The sequence below is a fragment of the Dreissena polymorpha genome, chromosome 2 (genome assembly GCF_020536995.1).
Source record: "Dreissena polymorpha isolate Duluth1 chromosome 2, UMN_Dpol_1.0, whole genome shotgun sequence".
Lineage (NCBI taxonomy): Eukaryota > Metazoa > Mollusca > Bivalvia > Myida > Dreissenidae > Dreissena > Dreissena polymorpha.
In genome coordinates this window covers 99,687,046-99,706,237 of record NC_068356.1, presented here as the reverse complement: position 1 = coordinate 99,706,237, position 19,192 = coordinate 99,687,046, and the positions used below count along the sequence as shown (strand labels likewise).

The 19,192-nt window shown below is 33.5% G+C and overlaps 1 protein-coding gene across 1 annotated transcript in view; it reads left to right on the top strand.

The window, feature by feature from the left end:
• LOC127868246 (uncharacterized) overlaps positions 1-17,658 on the top strand; it is a 90,314-nt gene extending 72,656 nt beyond the window's left edge. The window contains exons 15-25 of the mRNA XM_052409874.1: positions 180-379; positions 1,174-1,247; positions 3,091-3,348; positions 4,240-4,300; positions 5,708-5,854; positions 6,451-6,562; positions 10,001-10,121; positions 13,956-14,161; positions 14,206-14,293; positions 14,470-14,513; positions 14,557-17,658. The gene's annotated coding sequence lies outside the window, so the exon portion shown is untranslated. The remainder of the gene's footprint in view (positions 1-179; positions 380-1,173; positions 1,248-3,090; positions 3,349-4,239; positions 4,301-5,707; positions 5,855-6,450; positions 6,563-10,000; positions 10,122-13,955; positions 14,162-14,205; positions 14,294-14,469; positions 14,514-14,556) is intronic.
• Positions 17,659-19,192: the final 1,534 nt, after the last annotated feature.

The window sequence follows — 19,192 nt, the reverse complement described above, 5'->3', positions numbered from 1 at the left end:
TTTTCTGCTGAAATTTAGCCCTTGAACAAAAGTTTTTCCTTGCAATAAAAAAATCCACTTTAATTATTAAATTCTATTTAATTTAAGTAAAACAATTATTCTATGCCTTCTGCACATTATAACATTATTATCTTCATTTATTTTCAATATTTATTTAAATTGCAGAATTTTGTTTTAAGAGTTAGTTCCTAGCAATCATAGATCGGTACCCTGCTGAAAAACAGGATCTCTGGTCAGCTGGGCCCAGATGCCCAGCAATACTTCCTAGCCCAGGACCTTGGGGCAAATGCTCAACATGTCCTATCTGCATGGTGAAGCCAGTCTAAACCTTGGGCTCCAAACTTTCCTGCTGTGGAGCTGAGATTACCTCAACCATAAGGTACATTGGTACTGTCATTTACCATGTATAGTGTTCAGTTTTTATGCCCCCTATAGGGTGGCATATAGCAGTTGAACTGTCCCTCAGTCAGTCTGTCCGTCCGTCCGAAAACATTGGCCATAATTTTTGCAATATTGAAGCTAGCAACTTGATATTTGACATGCATCTGTATCTCATGAAGCTGCACATTTTAAGTGGTGAAAGGTCAAGGTCATCCTCTAAGGTCAAAAGTAATAAAATACAATCCAAGGGAAGAAATAAGCTTTAAAAGGGAGATAATTTCTAAACCTGTCAAATGATATATTGAAATTTTATTTCAAAGCAGCACAATAAGGAGCATTGTGTTTCTGACGAACACATCTCTTGTCTACTTCAAATTTCAATTAAAATAGTTTGTGCTTTTCATATATTAATAAATCTCTATCATGGCTGCTAACTTAATAAAATCATTATGTTATCGTTAATATTCATAATTGCCTTGAAATGGCAAAGGGGGGTGCATACTGATTTGTCTTGCTGTTGAAGTGCACTTAATAAATATTGGTTTCAGATGGATGAAAAATGTTTGCTTCTAGTGTACAGTATATAGTAGTCTATGTTTGTATGTTTGTATGAAGTGTTTTGTGTATATCTCATTTGTATCAAGAGTTTTCAAACATAATGTATTTCTTTTTTTACTCAAACAAACTTGATTTACATCCAATGTAATTGATGACATTTCAGAATGCATTGAATTATTTGGTTTACAGGGACACATTTCTAGGATGCACTAAGGTCCTTTTATCTGTTCACAGAGGCCTTATACTCACAAGTTCAGGCCCAGAGAACGGTGTTCCCCAACTACAACACAACCAGTACGTCTCATTAGGTAAGTCCTCTTCCCATCGCAAAAGGGGTCACTGTGGCTTTGCCTAATACTTTAGATGGAATCAAGTTTTAACAAATAAGGTTAAACCCTATGCAAACTGAGGTTTCTGCTCTCAAATTAATTGACCAGTTTATCTTATCTAAATTTAAGGGTTCAGCCACAAACTATTGTATCGTATATAATCATGTGAAGAAAATGCATAAGGTTCAAGCTTGACCCTCAAATTTGTATTTTAAATTGAACATCTATAGCTAACATTTGAATTGTTTTCAATTATGGAACATTTAGATTGCTTTAGAGCATAATCAATTCCATATGTTTTTTAAGTAACTGAAAATTTAAAAAAACTTATATGTAAAGATTTTTCTCTAAAGCAATCTAAATGTTCTATAATTGAAAACAAGGCAAATTCATCATTTGTTTTTAATTTTATTCACGAGTTACAAAATTATGTCTTTTTTATGCCAACCTCAGCATTGTTGGGTTACTTTTGTCAATGGCAAAGTGAGTTCAATGTTTACACAGCCATTCATCAAAAATTAAAACAGAAACAACAACACATTAAAATGATTAGATATAACGGATTATGTTCACTTTGTGTTGTAATTATAAGAGTAATAGAAGCTTTAAAAACAGATATGAGCCTTGCACTGGGAAACGGGTTGAATGGGTAAAGAGTTTGACTCCAAACAGCTACACCACTTACCGCCTAAACTGGATTTTGCTAAGAACATATTCCTTTAAAACAAAAATTCTATTAAAAAGTGTTGTCCCTGATTAGCCTGGTTAGTCCTGAAGGTTCATGTATAATAGAACAACCAGCAGCAGCTGCATGTTGGCTGTTGGGCAGTTGGCATCCACTATTACATCTGCTCACTAATTCAAGGCAATTTAAGTTGATTCTTCATGAAAGTTGTTAATAATGTTTGTGGGCAGAATTTTGTGTACAAGTTTAGTAACAAGCCAGATTCTCTGTACTTGTTTAATGAAGAAAAAATGACCAGTAAACATGTGTGCCAATGTACTCACGATCAATGTAAACCAGTCATCTAACTGGGTGTATTTTGTTGGCATTCTCGTTCTTAATTTATTTTTGTGTATGAACTGCCTAAATAATGCGACTTGTCTGAGAATAAATGCCATCCGAATTTATGCAATCGGTGTAATTTTCCTGACAGTTTATACAGTTTTAAGTGTGCTGTCACATTGCAAAACTGTGTTATATTGTCTTGAATAGTTTATGGCCTGTGTGGATGCTATATTTTGAAATCTTTTTCTATAAAGAAGAAATGTAGTTGACACTTGTTCATAGTTTCATTCCATCGTTCCTCAAAAAGTTGTAACTCTGTTGCTCTGGTATCTTCAATACCATTGAGTAATTAAATGGTAATTAAATTGAATGCGTTTTAATTCCCTTTTATTATTGTTTAATTTGACTTACAATGCTATGAGGTTAAATTTTATTTACACTTGGATGTAATATGAATATTGCTGGGCCAAGTGTGAGGTTGAGCGCTCCAAAACCTGTTTAAACCCCCAAGGCTTTGCATTGACCGTTCCAAGGCGGTGACCCCAGCTTTATTCTTATTTTTGTTTATGTTGTTTTGTACTGTGCTGTTTTGTAGTGTTTGGGCAATCGGTCACTTGCCTTAAATAAAGGACCTACTAAATGTTTATAATAATAATTCAATACTACTCCAGCAGCTGGAGTTTCACTCCTTTATACTGTGTCTAATGTAATGTCAAATGGTGACTTGTTGTCAAGGTTGGACCTTGCAGTAAATATGAGAATGACCTTCTGCTGATGCAACTAGATATTCACTTCGTTGATATTTGATTTCAGAGGACACAATTCCTGAAAACCTCGCTGAGTGCGACTGCGCCATACGTGACCCTTCAGTGAAATGAGATTCCAGGCGGAATGTCAAACCGGTACTACTCCGGTCTCCAGCAATAGCCTCAGCCTCGGACGCAGGTTCATGATGCACCCATGGCCTTACTTATTTCTGAACATCTCAATCTCACAGCAATTGATGTGAATTAATGATAATAAGACTCCACAAACCAAGTTTTGGAGAGGGTATATTGGAGTCAATTTTCTGTAAGTTGTTTAGTCAAAGCGGCATTTTTTGCATATATTATAAAAAGATTTTTATCAAATCTAAATTTCTCAAAGGATTAAATTGGAACTTAAATTGTGTGAAACCGTTGAACAGTAAGTGATAAGTGGTGATTTTGTTGCATTCAAAGCCCCATCGTTTCATTGGCCAAGTCACTCTTTTACCCAGTATTATTTTACTTTCAGTATTTCACTATACATGGGAAATCAGAAGATATGAAACTTATATTCTAATCAGGGTTTTAACTAACATTTTGCCCACAGTTGCGCTGTAACCTATATGCAATTCTGGGTTATAACTAACATTGTGTCCACAGTTGCGCAAAGTTGTTTGAATAGTAGTGTCTAAAAACAAATAAAGCATAGTCACTTGCATCCCTTGTAATCAATCATGCTCATGAAGGAGCCATTGTGAAATATTGTTGCATTTCGACAAATTGCCAAGCATATGTCTTTTAGCTTATCTTGTTAAGTGTTTGGCAGTACCAAGCCATGTCGAAGCAGCAGCAAAAACAACAGTAGCAGTCTAGTAAGCTGTCTTACACGTTTGAGCTACCTACATGTAGTTGTAGCAGTTTTCAGCAAGGTTGTCAAAATAGTGATTGTTTTAATAAAACCTAATGGAGTTATAGAGCATAATTACTGATTCTCGTGTAAGATCGTACTTTTATAACGCACTTTCATCAACAACACTGATGCATATGCATGACAGCTGATACAAGTATTAATGCACAAACTAAAGAATGAATTTCTTGATAATTTAATTTATTCGCAAACATTAGTTTCAAAACATATTTAAGCATATCGATATTTTTTACTTTGCTTTAATTTATTGTTTGATTTTTATCACTTTGCCTCTCTTTTCCTAACCAGGTCAAGGTTCACCCCGTGTTCAGTGTCAAGCGATGAAATCATCCACCTTTACATGTAGTTGGTCAGTAAAATGAGTGTTTTGTCTGCATATAATGTAAAAAGATTTTATCAAACAACATCTTCATTTCTCACAAGATTAAATTGATACTTCAGTTGTTTGATCCCCATGAAGTCTTGCTTTGATTGGTAGATGGTCATCTTGTGACAAAGCCCTAAATTATCATTGGCCAAGTCACTTTTGCACAAGATCAAATTAATAACACTGTATTTCACCACACATGGGAATTCAGAGGCTGTGTAACTTATATTCTATTCAGGGTTTAAAACTAACATTGTGCCCACAGTTGTGTAAAATTGTGTGAATATTTTTGTTTAAAAAAAAAAGGAATAAAGCATTTGCATAACTTGTAATCAATAGTGTTCGATGAAGAAACAATCATTTTGAAAATGACAAATACTCCAGAATATATTTGTCTTTTGACGGATCTTGGTCAGTGTCTAGCAGTATCCTTACGACCAAGCCACGTCGCCAAAGCAGCAATAACAGCAGCAGTCAAGTAATTTGTCTTCCATGTTTGAGCTACTTATTTGCCACGGTCTGTTGCAAAGTCCACTCAACATGGATTGTTTTAATAAAAAAAATTGAGTTAAAGAAGATATTTGCTGATTTCTGTGTATGATCTTAATTGTATATGAAACAATACATGAACAACACTGACGCATATGAAAGGTAGCTAATACAAGTATTCATGCACAAATTAAAGAATGAATTTCTTTATAATTTTTAGTCATTATCAAAAATTCGTTTCCAAACATATTTAAGCATATTGATATTGTTATGCCGTATAGCAAAAATAAAACAAGGGGTTCATTCAAAATTTCTAATTTTACTTTCAATTTCAGTTTCATTATTATTTTCATTACAACAAAAGCATATATCCAAAAAATATCAAATACAATCAATAATAAAATATTCGTACCTGCATCTTATTCTGTATCATAATCTTTGTCTTGTTTAAATAATCTATTTTAACCGGATGTTTTTTTCGTTTAAATCTGTATTCCAAACTCATACTTGTTTACATTCGAATCTGCTATTTATACTTTTTCGGGCATGACGTCACTGACACTAGTGACGACCGTTAAAGTAAAGTATATACCAATAAACGTAATGTGAAATGGTGGATTTATTGAATGAATGAGAATCGAGTTTGAACAATAATATTATACAAATACAATGACAATAACGTAAGTTAAGCAATATACATCAATGGAAATCAATAAATATGATGTTTATGAATATCAATTTATTTAGATAATTAGCATTTTAATTTAATAAGGAGTGTTTGTTTACATTACACCATGTATTATGGAATGGCCAATGGGAGGAGTAACGGCCTAGCAATATATTGACCATGCTTTGATTTATTGTTTGATTTAATCACTTTTCCTCTCTTTTACTTACCAGGTTGAGGGTCTCCCAAAACCACCTAGTGCCTTGCGATGAAAACCTCCAACAGGACTTTGACCTTGCCCTTGTACACACCTAATGGTCAGGTTGACGATCACTTGGGCTTAGATAGTCACTGTAGTAAGAATGTGTAAGATTTTAAAGGTACTTGTTCACAGATTTTATGAGTACTTTGAATGACCCGAATGACATAACTAAAGCACTTTTAAAAGTGGCTACATATAACTACACAGTGTATACCAATATTTTGCAGAATGTTATTGTAAATTGCTTTTACTGCTTTTGATACATAATAATATCAATAATCTCAGTTAGAACCTAAAAGAAGGCAGCTTTTATGATTTTCCATTTTTAATTTTGTATATTTATTACTTTAGGTTATTCCATAAACTGTGTTGATGTGGTTTTAATAATGTTTGAAAAATGATATTGAAAACTCGATGATCAAGCTATTTTATATTGTTCCATCTGTATTTGTAAACAAAATGACTGCAGAACAGGGCATCACTAAGTAAATCTATTAACATTTACCTTTAAATTTGTATTTTTTACATGTTTGTTTTTGTCAAAATGACTATAAAACAGGGCATCAACCGAACCATCTATCTGTATTAACATTTTCATTTAAACATTGCTCAATCACTCACAGTAAACGGAATTTCTACAGAAAGAAAAAAAACACAACAGGACTATATCTTTAAACATTTCCCTTTAAATAGTGTATATCATTTTCAATAAAGAAGATGACTTCACAATAGGACATCCGAGACTGCAATGACGAAATGAGTGTCCTCACTTCAGCAGTGGAGGCCAATACACAATTCGAGAGTTTCCAGCGGCTTACCTTATCTGGTATGTATGGGTTTATTTTAAACCTAATAATTATATGATTTAGTTAGGTAAGAATATATATGTATATAGTTTAAATATAGATTTAATATTATTCACTGAAGTAAAAATATGAGAACAATTATAATAACAATATTTGTGTTCAACATCAGTCATCCAGTAAATTATTTTTTATCCCAGCTGAAAAAAAAATTGGAGGGGATATAGTATTAGTCTCCGTCCGTCCGTCCGTCTGTGTGTCTGTGCGTCCGTCCTTCCGTCCGAAACTTTGTCCAGAGCTTAACTCCAAATCTATTCAATGGATTTACTTTAAACTAAGAATATAAACCGATGGCAACTAGGAGAATTGCAGTGACCAAAAACCATAACTCTGTCTACCTATGCTTTTGAATTATCTCCCCTTTTATATAGTTTTAAAGTAAATTTTTGTCCGGAGCATAACTCTAAATCTACTAAAGGGATTTACTTGAAACTTGAAATATAAACAGATGGCAAGTAGAGAAAGTGCAGTGACTAAGAACCAGAACTATATCTACCTTAGAATTTGAATTATCTCCCTTTATTTAATTTCAAAGTAAATTATTGTCCGGAGCATACTGAATGGATTGACGTGAAACTTGAAATTTAAACAGATGGCAAGTAGGAGAAGTCCAGTGACTAAGAACCATAACTTTATCTACCTTAGTTTTGGAATTATCCCCCTTTATTTAATTTCAAAGGAAATTTTTGTCCGGAGCATAACTCTGTATCTACTGAAGGGATTTACTTGAAACTTAAAAAATATACAGATGGCAAGTAGGAGAAGTGCACTTACTAAGAATCATAACCCTGTCTACCTTAGTTTTTGAATTACCACTCTTTATTTTATTTCAAAGTAAATGTTTGTCCGGAGCATAACTCTAAATCTACTGAAGGGATTTACTTGAAACTAGAAATATAAACAGATGGCAAGTAGGAGAAGTGCAGTGAACATGAACCATAAGTCTTTCGGCCGTAGTTTTTGAATTATCTCCCTTTATTTTTATGTCCCCCACTATAGTAGTGGGGACATATTGTTTTTGCCCTGTCTGTCTGTTGGTCTGTTTGCGCAAACTTTAACATTTTGCAATAACTTTTGCTACATTGAAGATAGCAACTTCATATTTGGCATGCATGTGTATCTCATGGAGCTGCACATTTTGAGTGGTGAAAGGTCAAGGTCATCCTTCAAGGTCAGAGGTCAAATATATGTGGCCGAAATTGCTTATTTTATGAATACTTTTGCAATATTGAAGATAGCAACTTGATATTTGGCATGCATGTGTATCTCATGGAGCTGCACATTTTGAGTGGTGAAAGGTCAAGGTCATCCTTCACAAGGTCAAGGTCATCCTACAAGGTCAAACGTCATATAGGGTGACATTGTGTTTCACAAACACATCTTGTTTATAAAAAAAATTAATTATTTTTTATGTTATATGTTATTTATTTATATTTTTTAATTATATTTAATTACATTTTATAGTACATATTTAAGCTTTTCAATTTTTAATATCTCCCTTTATCTTATTTTACAATAATATTTTAATTTGAACAACGAAAAATTCACTGTAAAATAAATAGATGAGTTTAAGGAAAAATACAGTTATCAAGAACAGTAACTGTTTAAAGTCTTCTTCTTTAATTACCTCACTTTCTTTCATTTCCTTACATTTTATTCTCTACAGCATATCTCAAACACTATATAACTAATTGATCCTTGATATATAAATGGATGGCACAGGTGCCATGTTTTTCAAATATTATTCTACTCCCTTAAACAAATGTGTTATACCACAAACACATGTCGGCAGGGATTAGGCACTATTGTGACAAGCTCTTGTTTTTCTAAAAAATGCAAATGTGTGTCGAATGTCAATAGGACAATGTGTTTGTCATAAATCAATTTAAAATATTAAATTACTCTACAACAGTGCACTCATTCTGACACGTTTTTTCCACCATACTTTTTGTCGGTTTGTAAGGATGCAATTTAAAAGAGTGTGTATCTGACTTTGCATCAGACCCCTATTAGAAGTAGAACCCTGCCTATAAAGAGACTAATCCAGTACCGACCTGTTCACATGTCTATTGCAATAAACAAGCTGTCATACTTGCACGTGTCTTTGGCTTATTCTCAGATGAGTCGCTATATCAATGTATTCAATGTTAATTTTGTCTTTAAAAAATAACAGTGCGTAAATGTAAACCCTTTAAATTCAAGTTATTTCAAACTAAAACACAAGTAAATTACTTTTAAACTGTTCTCACGTAAGTTTTTGTTATTGTACTGAAACATAAAAAAGTGTTGCATTTGGTAAATCTTCATATATGTATAACACTTTTTCTAGAACAAGTATATTTAAACCCTTTCTTGTTAACCTGCCACCTGTATTTTATGCCCCAATTCAAAGAAGAGGGGGTATATTGTTTTGCGGTATGTTTGCAGGTCTGTCGTTCATGTGTTGGTAGACCAGTTGATTTCCTATAACTAACTAGTCAACAAATTGATATACTGGCTTGATACTTCACATGTGCATTGGTCTTGGACAGTAGATGACCTCTATTGAAATTGGGGTCACTACTTCAAAGGTCAAGGTCACTGTCACAATAATTGTGAAAATCATCTGATCAATAACTTGTCAGCAATTTGACCAATAGGCTTGATACTTCACATATGCATTTGCCTTGGACAGTAGATGGCCTCTATTGAAAATGGGGTAGCTAGGTCAAAGGTCACAGTCACAATACATGTGAAAATCCTTTCCGATCAATCAATCGTCAACAAATTGACCTATTGGCTCGATACTTCAGATGTACATTGACCATGGACGGTATATGTGCCCCATTGAAATTGGGGTCACTAGGTTAAAGGTCAAAGTCACTGTCACAATAAGTGCGAGAATCGTTTCCAATGAATAACAAATTTACAAATTGACTTTAGACCTCACATGTACATCGGTCTTAGACAGTAGATGATGTCTATTGAAATTTGGGTCACTAGTTGAAAGGTCAAGGTCACTGTGACATTAAGTGTTAAATTGGTATCAATTTGATATGTCATCAAAGGATTGAGTGATGTGTGTCGAGGCTCTGTTTTGGGAGGCATCTGTCTCAGACCGTGGAGCTCTTGTTTTTATTTAAACATTCTTTAAATAAAGTTTTGTGATAAACCAAAATGAACTAATGTTCTCTCTCTCTATTGATTTTAGCTTCAATGCATTGAATGCATTCACAGTTTCAACATGCTTTACAACTCTAGAACATCGCTTTAGTTAAATCTTTTGACATTACCTTGTTGATATGATAGGTCGAGGCACTGACAAACGTTTTGTTGGGTTGAAATCAGTTGGGTTTGTCCTTGAAAACGCTAGTATTGCCTTGAATTTGTTTTGTTTGATGCATGATTTCTTTTTATTCCAGAAACCTGGGTAGCAGAGCAATGAGTATGTCCCAGGAGCATTTGCAGTCATCGTCTGCAAATTATAAGATCCCCATGCTCCACAACCCTCATTCTATGAACATCATGCAGAGCGAACCTTGGGTTAGTTTTCCTTTTTCATGGCCTTACTTTCAGAGATTAGTGGGTGCATGTAGATTTAACCTTGTGTGTCAATACATCTTTCAATCCAGCTGTGGGTTTTTTTGGTTGTGTGTGATCTAAAAAAGTATTGCTCCTTATGTGACAAAACCAGACATATTAACAATCATGTGAACTTGCCTTCTTGTTTATTATACCCCCCACAAACGAAGTTTAGGGGGTTTATAGGATGAGCTAGTCTGTCGGTCGGTCGGTCGGTCCGTATTAAGTGTCCGCTTTCTAATTCAAGTTGTTTTCATCCGATCTTCACCAAACTTGGTCAGATGATGTCTAGGTCAAGTTCGAATGTGGGTCATGCCGGGTCAAAACTAGGTCACGGGGTCACTAAGTGCGTTTTGAAAATTGAGCATGGTGTCTAGTACTTTTTAAAAATTAAGCATGGTGTCCGCTCTCTTATTCAAGTAGTTTTCTTTTTTTTATTCCATTTTTAGCTCGACTATTATATATGAAAAATATATTGTGGAGCTATCCTACTCACCACGGTGTCGGCGTTTCCATTAGCGTGCAAATGTTAACGTTTTGGTACTACCCCAATTATTTTCATTGTCCCTTGACATATTGCTTTCATATTTTGCATACTTGTTTACCAACATGACCCCAACCTATAAACAAGAGCAGACAACTGTATCAAGCATTTCGACAGAAATGTTGCCCCTTATATACTTTGAATGTATTATTGATAAATCTATGTTAAAGTTTGCGTACTACCCCAAATATTTCCTGTGTCCCTTGATATATTGCTTTCATATTTTGCATACTTGTTTACCAACACGACTCCAACTTATTAATAAGAGCAGACAACTGTATCAAGCATTTTGACAGAATTATGGCCCCTTTTATACTTAGATAATTGAACATTTTTGCTTAAATTGACTTAACTTCTTTATTTATGATCAGATTTTATTAATACTTTGACAAAACAGCACTCACCTGAATACCACAATTGATTCCACCCAAACAAAACTCCACGCCCCAACCCAGAATCCCTGCCCCCCCTACCTCCCCCCCCCCCCATTTTTTTTCTTCCTTTTTTTACTTATGAAAGATCATCTTATAAATGACCACACCCCACATTATACCCCCGTCTCACCCCCCTACCCTCCCCCCAATTTTTTTTTCCTTTAAATTTTTTTGAAAGATTGTCTAATAAATGACCCCACCCCACATTATACCCCCCTCTCAACCCCCTACCCCCCCCAAAAAAAAACAACAACATTTTCCATTTTATTATTTTTGAAAGATCGTCTAATAAATTATTGAATATGAACAATTTCCCCATGATGTTATACTGTCAAGCACTCGAATAGTTGCGCGCGCTGTTCTTTGACAGCTCTTGTTTAGTTCCTTCGTAAACATAATACACCTAGCATATAACATTATACATAATGTGTCAAATATACACACTATTAGTATGTGTGTTTCACAATGTATTACTATATAATGGTACATAGCATTTTTGAAGACTATGATTGTTGTAGATAAAGCATGTGTATTTTGCCTATAACATATTACTAGAAATACATACATTGAGCAAAATGTTTCACAATGTGTTTTATATTACTTGTGATACATAGCATCTATGAAGACAATAGTTGGTGTGAAATGAATATGTTTGAAATAGTTTCAAACAATATTTGAAAGTTTGCAAAAATGGTGTACACAGGTCAATAAAGGTTATAATACAAATATACAAAAAAGAAAGAAAAAAAGGGGTGTTTGTTGCTTTAAGTAAGGTAGGTGTTCTTATGTAAGTGAGTATGTGTAAAGATGTTTTTAGGGTAGGTGTATAAATTGGGCATAACAAGTGCCCAGTGTAATAAATATATGTAGTTTGTTTTGTGTTGTTGGGATTAATTCCTGAAGTTAAATTCTAGTATTAAAAAATAGTATAAAAGTTTGTACTAGTGGTGTTGTTTTCTCCTGTTTGCATTTAAAGATAAAATATTTAGCCAACAATATTATGAAGTTAATGACATGTGAATTGTTTGCATTAGCTAGGGTCAAATTACAAAATGATAAAGATGCATAATTTAGCTCCAAGTTTTCTAACCTTTCTAACTTGTCGTAAATAAAGTTTTTTATATCCATCCAAAACTTTTGAATAGGATGACAATCCCAGAATAAGTGAAAATTCGTTTCTGTGTGCATATTATAAAAATCATATAATGCTGATGGAACGAGATTGCATTTATGGAGGAAAGAATTGTTTGGTAAAATGTGCATGAGGTATTTATATTGGAAGTTTCTAAGTTTGGTGTCAATAGTTAATTTGATTGGTTGGTTGAAGATGGTTCTTGGTTAATGTTTTGATTATTCAGAGTTTCTTTCCATTTATCAAATTATTTGAATACTTCTGGTTTTTGTTTTAGTATAAGTGCTTTATATACCATTTTGTAAGCTTTTGTATTTTTTGGTATTTTGTAAATTTTCGTATTTCGTAAAAATCTGAAAAATGACCATTATTTGTAACGTTACATATTTGTAAATGCGAGGCATTTAAACATAAATCCATGATCCATACTGTCGAAAGCTTTATTATATCGGAAAAAATAGGAGACCGTTTTCGTTACTTTCATCCATTAGTTCAATAATTTCATGCAAAAGTCTTACATTTTCGCCATTATATCTTCTTTTGATAAATTCTGTTTGATTTACACTGGTTATATTATTTAAATGAGGTTTTTTACGATTGGCAATGGATTTTGTAACTATTTTGTAATCAACGTTGAGAAGCGAGATGGGCCTCCAGTTATCGATCAAAAGGGTGTCCTTTCCGGTCTTAGGTAGTAAAGTAATTATGCTTTGTTTTTGCAATTCTGTTAGATTATTGGTGTCTAAAGAATAGTTAAGAGAATTAACGACATATTGCTTAATATTATTCCAAAATATTTTGTAAAATTCTGCAGATATGCCATCTGATCCTGGACGTTTATTGTTTTTCATGTCTAGCAGTGCTTTAGCGCATTCATACTCTGATAGGTATCTTTGTTCATTTTGCGTTTGTTCTGGGATTATTTTATTGCAGATATTGGTATGGAAACGTTCATGATGTTTATATCTATATTGTTGTCTTTTTTATAAAGATTTTCATAAAATTTGGCAGTGTTTTAATATTTCGTTTTGATCATGTATTACATCATTATTATTAGTTTTTAGTTGTTCAAGTAGTTTTCATCAGAGCTTCACCAAACTTTGTCAGAAGTTGTAGCTATATGATGTTTAGTTCAAGTTTGAACATGGGCCTTGCCGGGTCAAAAACTAGGTCATGGGGTCACTTAGTGTGTTTTAAACATTGAGCATGGTGTGCGCTTTTTTTGTGAAGACAACATGCAAAATAACCTGTGTCAATGCGGCATGTGGGGGTATTTGTCACGTCCGTGACAAAGCTCTAGTATTGGTTCAATTATTTTATAGTAGTGAAGTTTTCAGTCAAAAGTAAAATGTGGTTGCATCGGTTGCCTTTTGCCTACCTCACACATACATCTCAGTAAAACTTTTCTCCAACACGTTTTATTTGCTATTGCCTAGTTTGCCCTTTCTTATTGTTATAAATGATAAGGTGATATTTTTCCAATGGAAGAAATGTATGTTTCTCGAATATCAACCCATATTTCCTGATTGATGATGAGATTTATAGTTAGTTGGTAATAAAGTGGTTATGATTAACTTTAAATGTAACTCAATGTATAAAAGTGCTATTCTTGTTCTTCTTTATCATCCATAACACACATACAATGAACAACTGACATTAACTGTTATGAATCTTTCTTTTTTCAGACGTCCCTTGACGAAATCAAACCAGCAAATAGGAAGGACAGCCTGTTGCTACCGTTGTTATCATATTAACCCCATACCGAAGAAGCTCAGAGATATAAATACTGTTTTATATGTGCTAGTCTCAACATACCCCGTGTCTGGTGTGAACATGTACAATTGAAGGTCTCTACATACCCCATGTCTGATGTGAACATGTACAATTGAAGGTCTCTACATAACCCATGTCTGGTGAAAATATGTACAATTGAAGGTCTCTACATACCCCATGTCTGGTGTGAACATGTACAATTGAAGGTCTCTACATACCCCATGTCTGGTGTGAACATGTACAATTGAAGGTCTCTACATACCCCATGTCTGGTGTGAACATGCACAATTGAAGACCTCTACATACTCCATGTCTGGTGTGAATATGTACAATTGAAGGTCTCTACATACCCCATGTCTGGTGTGAACATGCACAATTGAAGACCTCTACATACTCCATGTCTGGTGTGAACATGTACAATTGAAGGTCTCTACATACTCCATGTCTGGTGTGAACATGTACAATTGAAGGTTCTACATACTCCATATCTGGTGTGAACATGTACAATTGAAGGTCTCTACATACTCCATGTCTGGTGTGAACATGTCTCATCTTTGAAATTGGAAAATTAGTGACTTGATTCAGACAGAAATCGCATAATGACAAATCACAACAAAAAATGGAAAGCCAGAAAGTCTTGTGGCCAGCAATGTTTTTATGTGACCATCCAAGTTGTGTTCAAAGAAAAACAATAGTTCATGTTTTATTGGAACTATGATGCTGTCAGTCATTTTATGTTGAAGGCTTTAAATAACTATATTTAAATATAATAAGATTAAGATTACTTGATCAAAGAAATAATGTAAAATAATATTTTAAGCGCAAAATTTACAAGTCTATCCAATTACTGTGTCTGTATTATGACATTTTATTTTGGAAATGTTAAGGAAAATATAATGTAAGTAAATATATGTCTATGAATGTTGATTTTAACATTTGTCAAAGCTGTTTAAATGATGCTGGTAACTTTGACAAAATTTAAAGAAATGTATTATTTTCATGTAATGAGACATGCTTCAGTTTTTGTGTGGCTTAACCTGTAATATAGAGGTGGTAGTTACAAGAATTGTTTAGCCAGATGGAGAACGTTTATGCTATGGCTTTGATACTCTTAAGTGTGCCCATTGGTGTCAGGTTTTTATCAAGAATATTGTTTATTGTCTTACTATTTCTTGAAAATATTGATTAATTTTAGACAAAATCATTTTATCTTCCTTAAATTGTCTATTCTGTAGTAACGACCAGTTATTTATTAATTTGCATAAATATGATTTAAGAATGACCTTTGTGTTGCTTAAAAAGCTTTATTTGTTTTGAAACTTAGTACTTAAAAACGAAAATATGAGGTGTAGGAATAATGGCCAAAGTTATGATAATTATTTTTTTGTTTTTGTAAAGTTTATTATGCTTTATATGTTTGTGTATAGGCATTTAGAGGAACAGATTAACTTGACCAATAATTCGTGATCAGTGATACATTTGTCACTTATATATAGAGCGATTGCAAAATGATTGTATTTGCAATGTAAATCATGCGTTTATTGTTGCCATTTTGATTTTCGCTGTTAACATTTATTTGTACTAACAATTTTCATCATGTATATCTTTAAGGTGACAGATATTTAAAAAAAAAACATTGCTTGTGGGAATGCTCATTTAAAACTTTCTTAATGATACAGAACAACAAATTCTGAAGAGGCAAATATCATTTAGACAATAGGAACATCTTGTTACTAGTATATGTAATGCCTTTCACTAAATAAAGTCAAGCAACTATTGAAAGATTGGTTAAACTTTATTTTGCATTATTTTAAGAAAAATTCATATATTCAACTTGGAAATCAGTCAATTGCAAATCAAGCGAGAGTGATGAATATTTGTACGCAAGATAAAGGGATGTTTTTGCTTGAAAAAAAAGTTGTATCCCTTGTTAGATAATGATTTTGTTCATCTCTCAACATAACAAGTGCATTCATACAGCTTTTAAAAAAATATGACACACTTAATACTCAGCCATCAGTTTGTATTGGGGTTTTGTGGAATACTTACTAAACTAATATACGTCTGTTCAATGAATTAATAGTTATGGTACAATATGATACTCATTGTTACAAAACATGTCTAATAAAAATATAATGGCATTTATTTGAAATCATAAAATTTAGTTTTCCATACAATGCTTACAGTTTTGCAATTGCGACGATGAGGGAAATGTTCTGCTCAAAATGTCTGTTAAAGACATGTGTATATTGTAGCAATTATATTGTACTTGTATTTATATTATACATGATAATAATTGACTTATGGCTGATGATAGCGGCAGTTAACTAGTCGTGTAACAGTTTGTTTCACTCGATCATCAGACCATATTTCCTTAAACATGTGATTGTTTATAATGAACTGTAATTGAATGCATGAAACATAGTTGTTCTGTTGCTTAACAGCTGAAAATAGCTTGATGTTTGTTGATTGTGTGAAATGTATCAAATAAATCATATTGATTACATAAAAAATAAAATATCATTTTGCGTTACTTTGAATGCATAACAAACAATTGTTACCATACAATCATATTAGTATTGAACTTAATTAATACTTTAAGATGCAATTTTTACAATAATGTGTTAATATTGTCATCCATTCCAAATAAGCATTGTGCATTCGTAAATATAGGGTGTATATACACTGCTTAGATGCCTTTTTTAAATTGCTTGTGTACGTCATATTGATTAAAGACTCTTATGTATTGCATATTTGTGTGTGCCTATGTCTTACTTATCTCTTCATAGTCCTTAAATTACTGCAAATAGTATTTTAATAATGTTACGATATTTATCTAAACTATAACCAGGTTATCTGTTAATTTAAGTTTCATACATAATATTGTCTAGCTAATTAAATTGAAGTGTCTATATTCTCGCCAACATGCATTGTCGGTGTATGGTTTAGACAAAGCACATTACACAACTCATGTTGTTTTTCTCCATCATTAATAACCAATGTTTATTCCGTAGAGGTCGCATTATACTAATATTTCATTTGTGCAATGCTTTGCTCTCTTAATAAATCAGCACTATTTATTGATTTTTATATGGGCACGGGCACTGCCCATGACTTTATTCGTGAATATTTCTTTGAATGTGCGGTAGGGAAAACATTGTTTGCTTGAAGGTTAGAAACTTAATGTTGACATCTTGAAAGATGGCAGTTAACATTTAACTGCAGAGTAGCTGGGAAAAAGATTGCTGTTAAACAATGTAAGACAGAACTCCACGCAAGATATGTCATGCATGCGATATGCATGAACTATCTCAAAATAATTTGGATCTGAATTATCTTTAAGAAATGGTATGGTTATGAGGGTCTCTATGTGCAAAATGTTGCATTTATTTAGTGTACAAGTTATTGCTTAATCATTGAATTTGTTATGGAAATAATATAGTTTATGTGACTTAAAGAGATATACATGTTTATGTAAGTGATGTGTTTTTGCTGATCCAAGTCTGTTCCTACACACTATTTAAAGTAGATAACTACAAGTTATCTCATTTAAATGGGAAAAGTATTGTACTGTGAAAAAGTGTTGTGAGTTCAAATAAAAATACTATGAACCGTTGTATTAGTACTATATTGGCTCCCCTATTGAAACTATGGCACACATATTGATTTTGGCCTCTCCGTCTATTAGTTTGCCGTCATACTTTGGTCGACATTGGTTACCAGTCAATATCTTAAGAACTTTTCCGTTAAGAGCTTTCAAATTTCACATTGTGATTGGCGTTCTTGGAGGTTTAGTATCGTTTGATTTTGGATTCCTCAGGTAAAGTGTTAAGGTTGCAGGGGTCTCTTGGGTGAAAATGGTAACAATGACGGGATTAAGACTTGAGCACACCATCGTCTTTGCATTCAGTCGATACTTGATGTAACGTTTATAAGGAAATCGTTCAATGAGACATCACTCAGACGTATGCACACGTTTCCTCATGGTGACAAAGGCGTTATTGAGACGTCGTCACACATGATAATTTTACAAAATCATGCTGGTAAAGCCTTAAATTTGATAACTGCTGTGATTCAATTTGATGCTGACGAAGTCATGTCGTCAGAATATCTACATGCTTTTGGTCAAAGCAAAATTAGCAAATGCAGACTACTCTCTGTTGATAACACAGTATTGTTTTCAATGTATCAAATAACACAAATTTTAGGGAAAGAAATTGATGAAAACCTATCGGTAAATGCCATTTGTCTTGTATTGTGAGACAGAACGACCTAATAGTAGAGTGCCCATGATACATGTAGAAGGAAAATCGTTTAATTATCTAACCACACATGTGTGACGTATGCAAGTCAAAATAGTCTACGGACATTTGCCAGTTTGCTATAAACAACACAAGGTGAATTCACTTTTCTATCGGCAAGTATTGTGCTTAGATGTTCTATTTATAAGATTTGTATTTGTATACGGGTCATGCAAAAATTGATCTTATGCAATATGATCCCAACGTAGCTTCAGCCAGGCCTGCGCAATCGCACAGTCTTGTAAGAATATGAATACTGAATAAACTACTCGGTTATTACCAAACCTTGCGTGCCTTTTTTAAAGCGGAAAGCGTAGCCATTGATGGGAAAGTGCGCAGGCTTGGCTTGAGCTACTCTGGCCGCATATGTCATAAGACCGATTTTCGCATGACGCGGATGATATAGTTTTATTTGAATATGGGGAAAAACTGCGTCTCAAAGCCAAACAACTTATTTGGCATAGTAAATATAAATAGTAAGTATAAATAAGAAACATGCAGTTCTCTGTTTTGGAACAGCTTGATGCGCAGAGGAGATTTGACAGGACCTTCGCGGAAACGTCGATTGCAGTGCCAATGTGAACATATCCTTGGAAAACCGAATAACGTGTGCCTGAAGACGAGAACATGTCAAAACGTGAACGAGCATTTGTAATAGGATTTGTTTCTACATGTATGGATATGTTTTGACTGCGGCATCATCGCTTTCTACTGTCTTTTAGGCACTAGTCAGTTAATACATATATCCTCAAATATAAATTTACGTGTTTTTTTCACGTAATGTGCCTGTTCCAACGCCGACCAGTTGCATATACATTCTGTATTTTTCAATATGAAACCGAGAAATA